The 12,827-nt window shown below is 39.7% G+C and overlaps 1 protein-coding gene across 6 annotated transcripts in view; it reads right to left on the bottom strand.

The window, feature by feature from the left end:
* Positions 1-12,827, bottom strand: part of PPP2R2C (protein phosphatase 2 regulatory subunit Bgamma) — a 193,481-nt gene that overhangs the window by 138,488 nt on the left and 42,166 nt on the right. The window lies entirely within an intron of this gene.

The following is a 12,827-nucleotide window of genomic DNA, read 5'->3' as shown; positions in this document are numbered from 1 at the left end:
TACTTTGTATAAAATGGTTCTAACCTATGTGATGGTGCTGGTGTATTCTGCCATTCCCTGACACATTATGTTATCATCTTGGATTTGTTTTTCCCAAGACAAAAGGGTCTATGAGCAATATGCACTGCACACGAAATCCCAGCTCCGCCCAAGTCCTTGGCAAAGAGTGCAACAAACAGCCAGTTTACACTCAACTATTAACACCGTGGTTAGACCACTGGGTCAAGAAGGCACTTCCCCTTCAGCATCTGTGCAAGAGACAGTCAAACTGCCTGGTAACCTAGGTGCTTCTGTTAAAACCTGAGCTCCTTATATACTCAGTGTCATTTAAACCTCTCATTCTCCATCTTGTATATTGGATGCTTAAGTTTCTCACTAAGGCACCCACATTAGACAACAGCTTTAGAATCATAGAATCATCTCAGATTGGAAAAGACCCTTAAGATCATCAAGTCCCACCATTAACACAGCACTGCCAAGACCAGCACCCATGTCCCCAAGTCCAACATCTACACATCTTTTAAATACCTCCAGGGATAGAGACTCCATCACTTCCCTGGGCAGCCTGATCCAGTGCATGACAACCCTTTCAGTGAACAAATTTTTCCTAATATTCAATCTAAACCTCCCCTGGTGAAACTTGAGGCCATTTCCTCTCATCCTATTGCTAGTTGCCTGGGAGAAGAGACCGATCCTCACTGGGCTACAACATCCTTTCAGGTAGAGAGCAATAAGGTCTCCCCTGAGCCTCCTTTTCTCCAGGCTAAACACTCCCAGCTCCCTCAGCCACTCCTCATCAGACTTGTGCTCCAGACCCTTCACCAGCCAGCTCCCTCAGTACCCTCAGGTGGATCCCATCCAGCCCCATAGGCTTGTGAATGTCTAAGTTGTATAGGAGATCAATGGTCATTTCCCCTTGGATTATGAGAGCTTCATTCTGCTCCCTGTCCCTGTCATCCATCTCAGGGGGCTGGGTACCCGAGAACAACTGGTCTCACTATTAAAGACTGAGGCAAAGAAGGTATTAAGCACCTCAGCCATTTCCTCATTCTTTGTCACTATGCTTCCCCTTGCATTCAGTAAAGGATGGAGATTCTCTTTAGCCCGTCCTTTGTTGCTGATGTATTACAGAGTGTGGATTCCTCTGTGGAGGTAACACTGAGCAGCTTTCCTCCCATCACTGTGATGATGCTAAAACTGAAAGAAATGTCACCTTGCAGGGCATTTGATCCCAAAAATCAAGCAGCACATTTCAGTAAGAAGGCACAGGAACAATTTATATCTACAAATATACAGAAAATGAATATGTGTTCTGAGAAAAAGAATTATATAGAAAATTTATTACTGAAAATAAATCCATAATAAATTATGTGAATGCTGTGTAAAATCTCAAAAAAAGTCACACTGACAGTCTGTGAAAAAACACCAGGAATCATTTTCTTTGTAAATACCTCTAAATTTCTGTGACCGGCGTGTCTGCAATTTCTACAGTGCTTGAGAGAATTCTGCCCTTCCTGCTGTTCCTGCTCTTCCATGTAAGCTTGCCAATCACTGTCCTTTATTTGTCCTCAATCAGTTGAAGCTTTACAATTTCTACAATCTATCATTTTTTACACCTATTATTTGTTGGGTGTAATTTAAGCAGTTCAAGATGTTTTCATTTTTTCCTAGGAGCCAAGTAGACATTTTTTTCTCAAGTCCAAAATAATAACTTACATCCAGAGATAATTTTCTCCATTCACCATTTGAATAAGAGAGGTTCACAGACAACTTTCTTAGGCATCACATACAGGGCAAACTGCACTTACCTTTACCTTCCAATTTTTAAATTAAAAAAATCTCATAAGGTGAAACGGAATGAGGAGGAAGCCTTTAGCAAAAACACTAGACAATATTCCCTGTGTGCATGCAAATGCTTTCCCCAAGATTACGAGCCAAATCCTTACTGTGTGGCAAATATTAGCACTCCACTGACTTAAGTAGGTCAGTTCACATGAGAAAGATTAGCAAAATTCTGCTCTAAATTTGTAGCACAATGGAAATTTGTGAGCCAACGTTTGCAGATAACTAGCTGTGCCATTTAAAAATGCTATTTTTTATCAATCCCACCAATAACCTACATAATTTCAGTCAAATACCCAGAGAGAAGGTGTGCAGGGGGGAGGAACCTTTAATCAAAAATATATTGGTTATTTGGACTTCCATAGTAGTTTATAGTCATACCCATAAAACAATGTGCTAACTGAGCTGAATACTGTAAAAAAGGGTGCCCTATCCTGAAGAATTTATAAGTAAACCATAAAATGGAAGAGCCATATACAGATCAGCAGAGACATTTAAGTAAACAGAGTCATTAATGAGGATGGAGTCCTGGTTTAGAGCTTTCTTCAAAAGAGGGTCATTAGAGACTGTGGAGAGCAGCAATACACAAAAACTGGATTCAAGAAGTTGAAAAACAACTGCATAACAAGAATAAAGTGAGCTTAGAGGTAAGAGGAGGTAGACTGGCTAGCAGGTCAAGGAGGAAAGTAAAAGACAAGGGCAGGCATGACACAGATGCCAATACAGACTGCAATAAGAGAATTAAAAGGAGCACAGCAAACAAAAACTGGATCTGTGCCAGGAAGAGAAAAATCTGATAGCACAGGAATATACCTGTATTTCCCTTTGTCACAGTTTTGGGCAGAAAAACTGGAGAAAGGGGAAGGTAGAGGGGAAAACCAAAACCAAAATCAAGCAAACCAACCAAACAAAAACAAAACAAAAAAGCCAGAAATTAAAGCAGGAGGCAGCCAGTACTCTGAGGAAGGAACCAAAACTAGTTATGATACAAATGGAATTGAGAATGTAAGATTTGGTAACAGTGTAGTCTAACAGTAGTAAGGAAATGAAGAAGAGAACAAATCTTTGGTTGAGTGACTGTTGATCATATTTGCTCATTGCATTTCCACCAGGAAGCTCTGCAGCAGGAGAGAGGGAAGAATTTAGGTGCTAGAAGGAAACTGGTCGTATGTGATCCTATTTATTAACATATTTATTAACACCTAGTGAATGCATGGCCATCCTCTTTTGCAGAACATGTATGTTCTTCTCTCAACCAAGTTTTCCCAAAGAGCTTCTATTAAGCTTTGTCAGACGCTGAGAGCACAGCCTTTAATAATTAAAACTCGCAATATCCAAAATAAAGCATCATCGGGTACTCCAAGTCTCCTGCTTACTACCCCTGAATTCATCACTCTATCTGAATTAGAACAATTAAGCTTGAACTGCAATCAAAAGACATAGCTATTGAATACTTACATATTTTCTCCATCTCACTAAACTTCTCATATACAGATCATTGTGTACTTCATTTGGTAAAGTACAGTGGCTTTAAATGAAATGGAACTGAATTTTGAATTGGCACAGAACTTTGAGTTACTTATTTTTGAAGAACAAGGGATTTAAAGAATTGTGATGGTAAAAAAACCCTTAGAAGTTACACAAATTGCACCAAACCCAGACTATCTTAAAATATTACCTTAATTTAATGTTGCTGAAGTCAGTAGCAGTTTTTAAGAGCTTTGACAGCATTTGCTTCTAACCATATCCTAATATTTGCAAACTGTGTGAAATAGTGCAAAGTTTCTCTTCTCATCTTCAGATGGAATAAGATAACACATCGGTCAACTACAGAAAAAATACAACACAATATTTCGCTAACCCTTGACAATTATAGCTCATTGCAACTGAGTGTGCTCACCAAAAGAGAGCATTTATAAGCCAGATGTTCTCTCCCTTTATGCATATCTAGTCTATGTACAGAGATGTAAAATGCTCAGCTACTGACTTCTCCAGTTAGGCCTTCAGCAAAACAACCTTGCTGTTCATTTATTAATTCATAATGACCAGGAAAATAAGATTATATAGTACAGTCATATTTCTGTTTGAAATAGTGGAGCTCATTGGCTGCCTTTCATTTAAAAGGATAAAGCAACAAGGAACGTGATAAAAAGCTACTCCCCTGGTCTTCCTCCAGCCCTACTCAGCTTGACAGAGAAGGGACTCAGAGCTCTCAGCCAGGGATAAGACAGCAAATCCACTCCCTTGAGTCTGAGTAGTTTTCCTTCTCACTATTTGAAAATGCTGACTTTAAAATTGTGGTTTTCCCTGCTATCTGTCCTTTCTTAGTACTTGTGTCCAGAATGAACATTCATTCTGGATCATACCCTCCCCTATATTGAGACTAGATCTAAACTGCAAATTGCAGCAGCTAACATTAACCCAAGCTTGCTTTAAACAAGTTAGAGCCTTAAAAACCAACCAACCCTGATGGCAGAGACCTGAGCACAAGCTCTGTGCCTTGGAGGGAAGCTATCCCACATGTGATTAAAGTAGCAGCAGCACAAGCACCTTTCCACCATTGCTTATTTTGAAGACATTCAAGTACAGCTCATCACATGATGCCTACTTGCAAGGGAATTAAGCTAATGGCTTTATGATAGTAGTAAGTGTATTGTAAATTACTCTGATAAAAGTGTGCCTTAAAAATAAATATCTGCATTCCCATACACTTCTGAAGTCCTTTTTATATTTGTCTAATAGCAAATATAACATAAAATACAGCACTACCGTGCAGTTCCTTTTTTATTTCTGACAGCTAAACAAAAACAATAGACACTGCCAAAAGCTAACATAAAAAGGAACAGAAGAAAAATTATATCAATCATAGCTCTCAAGTACAAATTAATTTTGACTTATTCTAATGCCTCAACAGTAATCATTTAGAATCTTTATATGTATAGCATTTAATTCATATTTCAATACACAGTCATCAGTTACATTTAATATTTTATATTTAAAACTATTATGTAGCTCAACAATTTTGAAAAAACTAATGGCTGCTATCACAATTGGAAAATATTTCATTATTCAAAAAGGGGAAGTTTCTACAACACACTACCTTTTGCTGTGTTAAACCTAAAAATAACACCTGCCCAGAGGAAGTAATTTATTTTTAGTCTACATACTCTAGACACAGAGTAAAACTAATGCCTCCCAGCACGTGGTGATTTTAGAAAGCAAGCAATTAAAAGTCATCATTGAGCAATTTAAATTACAGAAGCCAACTTCCGTCAGGGACTTTCACCCTGTCTGTTCCGGTGAACACTGACTGCATAAGGATCCTTAGCAGAGCCAGTGCCACTTCAAGGTCTGCAGAAAGCCAGAGCATGGGATGAAGTGAATACACACCATGCTCACAGTTTTTCACACAGGAACCAGCAGCTCTGCTCTTCTTTTTCTGTGATGTGCTGATGGTAGTGGTAAAACCAATCAATAGGGAGAGCTCTGGGACGAATGTATTGATTTTTAAAAACCGAGAGAATGCAGCCAGCATATTTGGACATAAAGGTTCCTGCAAGAAGTCTCCCCGCAGCAGAGAAGATGCCCTGAGCAATGACACTCCTGTGCCCCCAGGATGCCTCTCTGTGATACAAGCTCCTCTCTAGGGCTACTGTATCACTCTGGCTGGAAAGAAGTACATTTCCCCATCCTACCACAGCAGCTGCACACCACAGCCCTCTCCTAACTCCATAATGGCATGTCAATCCACAATCTGGCAACCTACACTGGCCACTGCTTTCAGGTTTTCCCTCTGGAGAATGGAAGAATTTGGGTCTGGCCAGAGCAAGCTCGCAGCTGAAGAGCCAGAGCTGCATTAGAAACAACAACTGCATCTTTGCACTGTCCTTTTGTGGTTTAAAATCACATCTAAAACAAATCCTGCAACCTATCAGCTAATGAGCCCAAAGAACCAGGTAACAAGAGCATGAAGAAATTCCAGTTCTGCAGACTCTAGGGGCAAGTTTTAGTTTGGCAAATTTCAGAATACTGTAATAGATTCCAGCAAGATCTAGGTTTAGCTAGCGATGGAAAGCAAGGCTGCAAAATCGTAGAGGATGGAAATGCAGAAAAAACAGGCAAGATGCCAAAAAGAAGAAGCTGGAAGTTTTCCCAGAATTTACTAATTTGGAGATGAAGCCTATTCAGTGACTGCAGCAGAAATGGGGAAGAGTGGTCCGAGGGAAAGAGCACAGGACGAGGAATCAAAGACCAAGCACTAATACTGGTGTGAGGCTTTAGCCATGACATTTAACTTTCTTACTCTTCTTTTTCACTCTTCCACTGCGTTGCCTATTTAAACCAAAAATTACAAGGTCTTCCCTATGACAGTTAGCAAAATGGAGACTGATGCAGAACCCCCAAGCAATGTTGATACTTACGAGACACTGTTCCTAGCTAATAAAGTTCATCTGTTCCTAAAACAAGCTTCTGTGTCCTCTAAAACATGAGGCAGATTATTTACTCCACTGCAAACAGCATCACAGAAAAAGACAACATATAAACTGCAGCCTTCTTGAAGAAGGGTTCAAGACAAGTCCCACATAGAAAACCTATCAGTGACAGCGCCTGTCACTGTGCCCAGCAAGCCAGGGGCCCTGGTGGACAAATTAAAATACAGCCTGAGAAGGAAAGCAGGACTGAGGACAAGTGTTGAAACAAATACTTCAAACCAAGCCTTAACTTTCAGCAGAGGTTACTCTGCTCCCAAGTTTCTCAAACTGAAATACCAATACAAATAAAAAAATATTTTAAACAAGAAATATTATGTTAGGTTTGGTATCATTGCATTACATGCTGGAGAAAGCATATTACTAATTTTGCTAATTTAGTTTAGTTTTATAAATACTTTATACAGATGTTAATTAACTCATACATACAGCATCACTTGCATGTTGCCTCATACCTTGCATGTATGAGACAGCATGTACCTTGTTACCACTGTTTGGTGTTTATGGGATACTTCCTCTCTAAAGGGACACCTCTGACACCATGCTCTCTCTGAATTACCCTTTAACATCAGTAACTCACTACCATGTTCTCTGGTTGTGCGGGGGACAATGTATGCCTCTACATGCGGGCCTATAAAATCCTGATGCATATAGCTTATTCAAACTAACATTGTTACATTATGCCTTTTGATTCCCACAAAAAAAGCAGAAAATGTATCCACACTACTAAAAAATTATGAACCTGTAAAGCAGCAACTGATCCTAAAACGGATAGTTAAAATCCTACTGGAAAGGTCTGGAAAGTACGAAGGGAAGATGTTTCAGTGGCTGTTCATGATGGACGGATCAGAGCACACAGCACCAGAGGCTGCTGATGGGGACTGTCACAACAGTGGAGCCTCAGGAGCTGAACCGCAGCTGCCTCCCCGGCAAGTCACCCAGCACACTGTCACAAATGCTTTCCAGACAAGACCTATCACTGCACAGCCAGGAGAGCCTGCCATTACAAAACCAACTTCATACCCTAAGACAAGATGACCCACATCCTAAATAACTTTGTAGATGTCAGGCTCTGGAGTGGGACATGAAGCCTGCTGAGACTGAAAAGCCTGAAAAAAGACCAACAGAGAACCTACGAATATATACATGGTGTGAAATAATTATAAAATTGTCACTTGAAGGCACTGGACAATCCAAAGAAATATTGTCATAAAACACAGATCAGAAAGCGGCCTGAAAAAGGAATTTATAGCAGGGATACAGGCACTGTCAGAACTCCTTTAGACTGGGTATATATGTTTGTGTGCATATTTGTCCAAGAAAGAAACTGGGAGACAGGGAGAAAAGCAAGTGTGAACAGTATTCAAACCCACGCTAAGGGTCATCTACATCTTTCCTGAAAAGCAATGGACCAAAACATTTCCGCAGTACCCTGGTGCGGCATCTGGGTGGTGAGTCAAAACATGAGGAAAGGAAAACAGTTTGTAGAACAGGTTCCAAAACTCAGCATGCTGAAAAGATTAAGCCAATAAGATACAGAAATCCCAAGAGATGGAGCTTGAACAACTTAAACAGAAAAAAAAACCAAGAGAAAAGTCATCAAAGCAGGTACAAAGAAACAAACTTTCAATGTTGCACAAAAACAAGTGATAAAACAGGAAATTGTTTTAAATACCATGGCCTGTCATAAAATATCAGAAGCTGACTGAGAATTTGTAACACTTCTAAAATATTCATCAGAAACTGCAGTGATAGGACCAGGAGTAATGAGTGCAAATCGAAAGAGAGGAAATTTAGGTTAGCTATTAGGAAGAAATTCTTTATTGTGAGGGTGACGAGGCACTGGAACAGGTTGGCCAAGGAGGTTGTGGATACTCCAGTCCTGAAGTGTTCCAGGCCAGGTTGGACAAGGCCTTGAGCAACCTGGTCTAATGGGAGGTGTCCCTGCCCATGGTACGGGGCTTGAGACTAGATGATCTATAAAGTCCATTCCAACCCCTTAATGTTCTATGATTCTATGATTTGTGAGACTTAAAATTAAAAATCAAATCAACATAGCAGATTGTATTCACTCTTACATTAAAATGCAAACCATAGCCACTCTTCCTAACATTTTGCTAATTCAGACCTCAAAATATTTCAGGAGATAACAGTTCAGGAACAATTCCTGCTTGTGGCAAGTCTGTTAAACAAAATCAACATAAAGGATCATTTATTATGGTTTTTCAATTCTAGACACGGTGATAAAAAAATGACAGTTTTGAAGTGAACTTAGCCCAGAAGACTATGCTTTTCACAAGACCACAGAGAAATGACATGGCATATGACAGGACATTCAACCTGACTCCTTGCTTCCACCAAAGTAATTAATTAATTCAGATAGGCATAGTGCACACAGCTCTTTCTCCAGCATTACCTTACACCATAGTGAGTAGTTACACATTTCTCTGTTCTACAGTAACTAAGGTGACATGTGAATCCAGCCATTTGGAAGCGCCTGCAGACCCCAGCCATCCTGGGACAGGGAGAAGGCACCGCTGCAAAAAACAAAAAAGCTGTTCTAGAAAATTATACAGTCCTAAATTTTTTCCTTGTACATAATATTTACTGCAATATTGTTGAAACATCCTCAAGAGAGGGGAAATCTCTCAAAAAACTAATTGTGTCAACATAAACAAGGATTTTGCTGTTAGCCTTTCCTCCTGATCATCCAAATATTTAAATTACTGTAGCATCTGAAGTACAGTAAAAAATGCTACACCTGCTCTAAGAACTGCAATTTCTGAAATAAAACTCACTTCATAAAACAAAAGCTAAAAATAAATTCAAGCTATTTTAAAAAGAAAGAAAAAAATAAACCACCACTCAACAGAAAACAAAGACATAAGCATTCAATGGTGTGAGGAAAAAAAAAGTAATTTCTATGCAGATATGTAGAAAGAAAGACAGTACTGAATGACAACAGAAGTTTGCAAGACATATTAAGCCCCAAATTTTGAGGAGTACGAAACCCCATACTACACTGCAGTAAAGAGCAAATGCACCTAAATGTTGTGTTCCACTTCTGGCCGCCCTCACACCAACAGCAGCAACCAAAATTCAGAAAAACAGAATAAATCACAGAGGTGGAACATTGGAATCTGAGAATTCCAAGGTAAACAAAGACTGAAAAGACTCCTGTAGGAATAATCTGAAAGGCGTGGAAGCACAAATATCAAATGAAATCATTTTTATTGTGGCTCAAGACATAGTAAGAGCAAATTAAACTAAAGGAAAACATGTTGCTCATTTTGAGCTATGCTTACAAGGGAGCATACAAGTGGAAAGTTATTAATTGATTTTGCAACATAATAAAGGACTAAGCACCTACAAATTAAGTGTTGCAATAAAAATAACAGAGGTGCCGGGCCCCAAGGAGAATCTGGAAATGGGGGGTGGAAGTGCTCAGCCTGTCCAGTGAGGAAACTGCCCACTCAGGGGGGAGCTCTCTAGAACCAGCACCTGAAAACACTGACCAGAAACACACATCCATTCCTTTCTAGAGCTCACAGGTCTTAAATAAGGTCACAAAGGAGACGTGCTTGCTGGAATAAGATCTACAGCCTCAATATTAATACAGTCCTAATAGCTGGTGACACTGAATATTCCCTGAAAAAACTGGGAGACAGTCTTACCTTATTAGATAATTGTGTGCTGATAACTCATATGAGAAATCCAGTATCATTTCATTTTAGTTCAAGGGAAAACATCTGAGTATGGACATTTACCATATCTCCTGCTGAAGTTGCACCTGGTATTAATAAAAAATGCAGTATTTATAGAACCAGAAATTATCTTAACTAAAAAGAACACAAATCTGTGTCTTTATGATGGAGATGCTCACCATAGCCAGGAAATCTGAGGCTTTTTGAGCCAAACTTGAGGTCAGCTGCAAGTTAGATGCTCACCATAGCCAGGAAATCTGGGGCTTTTTGAGCCAAACTTGAGGTCAGCTGCAAGTTTTTTTTTGCATTGGCAGTTACTTTACATGACAGAGAAACAATCATTCAAACAGTATCTGGAACCGGGGACCCCTGGTGGCCTAGTGGTTAGCATGCAGGACTCTCACCTCTGCGACCCAGGTTCGAATCCAGCCAGTCCCCCGGGCAGATGGAGTCCGTTAGGCCTATGAGGCCATCCATCTATGAGAAGGTCACTCTAAACAAACCTACGTCCTGAGGACCTCACTGCCATTGTCCAAGCTTGCTTGGCCCCGGCAGATGAACCTTAGGATTAAAGGGTGGGCTCAGTTCAGCGCAGGCTGCGTCTCACCTAAAAAATCCATTGCGCAGGCTGGAAAGGTAAAAGACCTTTCCCAAATCTTCGTTCGCGAAGACTGGCCATTATATATATATATATATATATATATATATATCTGGAACCACAGCTACACTGCAACTGTGTGTACGAGGAAATTCAACTTGGCAAAGCAGGGAAACAGGAGCCCTCACCCAACAGAGGCCAAAACGGTCCAGCATAACTTGCTGACGGAGAAGAAAGGTCTGCTAAGCAAAACCAAGCCCTAGTGCACCAATAACCACTTCAGAAAAAAAGAAGGGGACGGGGGGGCATTTAATAGTACAATTTTTGCTAAACTCTGCAAAACTATATTTAGCCTTACTTACAGCTAGACAGGGACTAACGCAGTTGCTGAGCAAGCATAAGTGTTAGGTCTTAACACATCTCTAGTCTGTAACAGAATGAACTCATTTCAACTAATGAACTGCCACACCAGCACAATGAAAAGACCAAAGCATGGGAAAAGTAATGCAATAATGGTACGCTTAAGACAATTATAAATCAAAGAAAAGAGGATGATATCTCTAAGCTTTAAGGAACAACTCCCCAGGGAAGGATGAGGAAGACTATCTATAAGACACCATGCACAGTGACCAGTGATCTGAGGACTGGAACTGAAGCAGTAAAAAAGTGAGCAGTCTGGGAAACCAGGGAAGTAAGCTATGGTTGTGGCAGTTTGAACAGAATAAAGGAAAATTCAAAAGTCGACAAGGTGGGCACAGCAAAAGAGGATCAACACTGCAAACCACCACAGCAGAGAACTGACTTTTGTAGAGGTGGGTACTTCCCTGAAAAACCTTGATGCATCAGAGGGATGTCCTTCTATCCCTCATGCCATGAGTGTGGTCTGGACGGCCTAAAGGAGGAAGTTTGCATATCTTAGGGGTTGGGAGGGCATAAGCATCTGGAAGTAAAGGTAACTACCATAATGGCAAAATTACCGACTCACAGAATGGTTAAGTTTGGAAGGGAGCACTGGAGGTCATCTGGTCCAACCTCCCTGCTCCAGTAGGGTCTCCTAGAGCACATTACTCAGGATTGTGTCCAGACAGCTTTTGAATATCTCCAGAGAAGGAAATGAAATTACATATGTTAATGACTATAGACTGTTCCTCACACTTGCTGTCATTTATGTAACCTCTTTAGTTACAGAATTCCTCTGCCAACAACCCGACTGTCATTCTTATCTCATCATAACCTCCTTCACAGTCTGATTGCTGACTCTGCCTGTAATCTCGACTTGTTCTGATTATCCCACAGCTAGGTGCCACTGATTTTTAGCTGTCATTGCTCTGCTTTTCCATAAACACTGTCAACCTGCATAAGCTTATAAAAATCCTATTTCCTTGTAAAATGAGTCTTCTTCCTTACCAGATAATGCTGCTGTACACCCTCCCTCCATCAAAGCTAACCCACACTAACTCTGCATCAAAAACATAACAAAAATCAAATAAAGTTGCATTTTCTGTTGGGTTAAATGTATGCATGTAAGAAATACTCTAAACCTGGCTTGAGCTTTCAGGATAATTTCTTACTTCATTTCAGAAACTCAGTGGAGAACTGGGAACAACCTAGTAAGTTTAGCCACTTCCAAAAAAAGGCATCCTCTGAGCTTGATTACATATATTAGCCTTTAAGCATATACCTAAGTCCTGTTTAGTATTTAACCATAAATCTCATCTTCAAATCAGTTAAGCACTTTTAAAGATTTTAACATGCAGTTAGATTATTAAAAAAATTTTTCAAATAAGATGTGGCAGAAACCTCTGGTAGTATGTACTTTGTATAATTCTAGTTAAAGAAATATAATCTAAAGAATTCCTTGGTAACACACTTAGAACTGTAATTTCTGTAACTCCTTGGGACAGTAATTAAGAGTAGCTTCTTAATTATTCAATTAATCTATAAAAACCAGGAAGATTTATCTTTCATTTGTGCCAATGTAATTGATAGATGTGAGCATTTCAAGATCACCAGAAAAAAACATGAATAAACGAGGAATTTAATACAGTATCATTTCAGCGGAAGCACAGTAAACTATCTATTTATTCTGTAAGATCACATTGTTACAGGCAAAGCTCCATACTAAACAAGCAGGTCAACATATGGTGGCAGTAGTTGAAATAGTAACAAAGTAATAAATAGAGAATCTAAAAA

Source organism: Neopelma chrysocephalum, unplaced genomic scaffold, assembly GCF_003984885.1.
Source record: "Neopelma chrysocephalum unplaced genomic scaffold, ASM398488v2 Primary Assembly neopelma1_71, whole genome shotgun sequence".
NCBI lineage: Eukaryota > Metazoa > Chordata > Aves > Passeriformes > Pipridae > Neopelma > Neopelma chrysocephalum.
The sequence above is the reverse complement of the archived record's forward strand: the minus strand, read 5'-3'. Positions and strand labels throughout refer to the sequence as shown.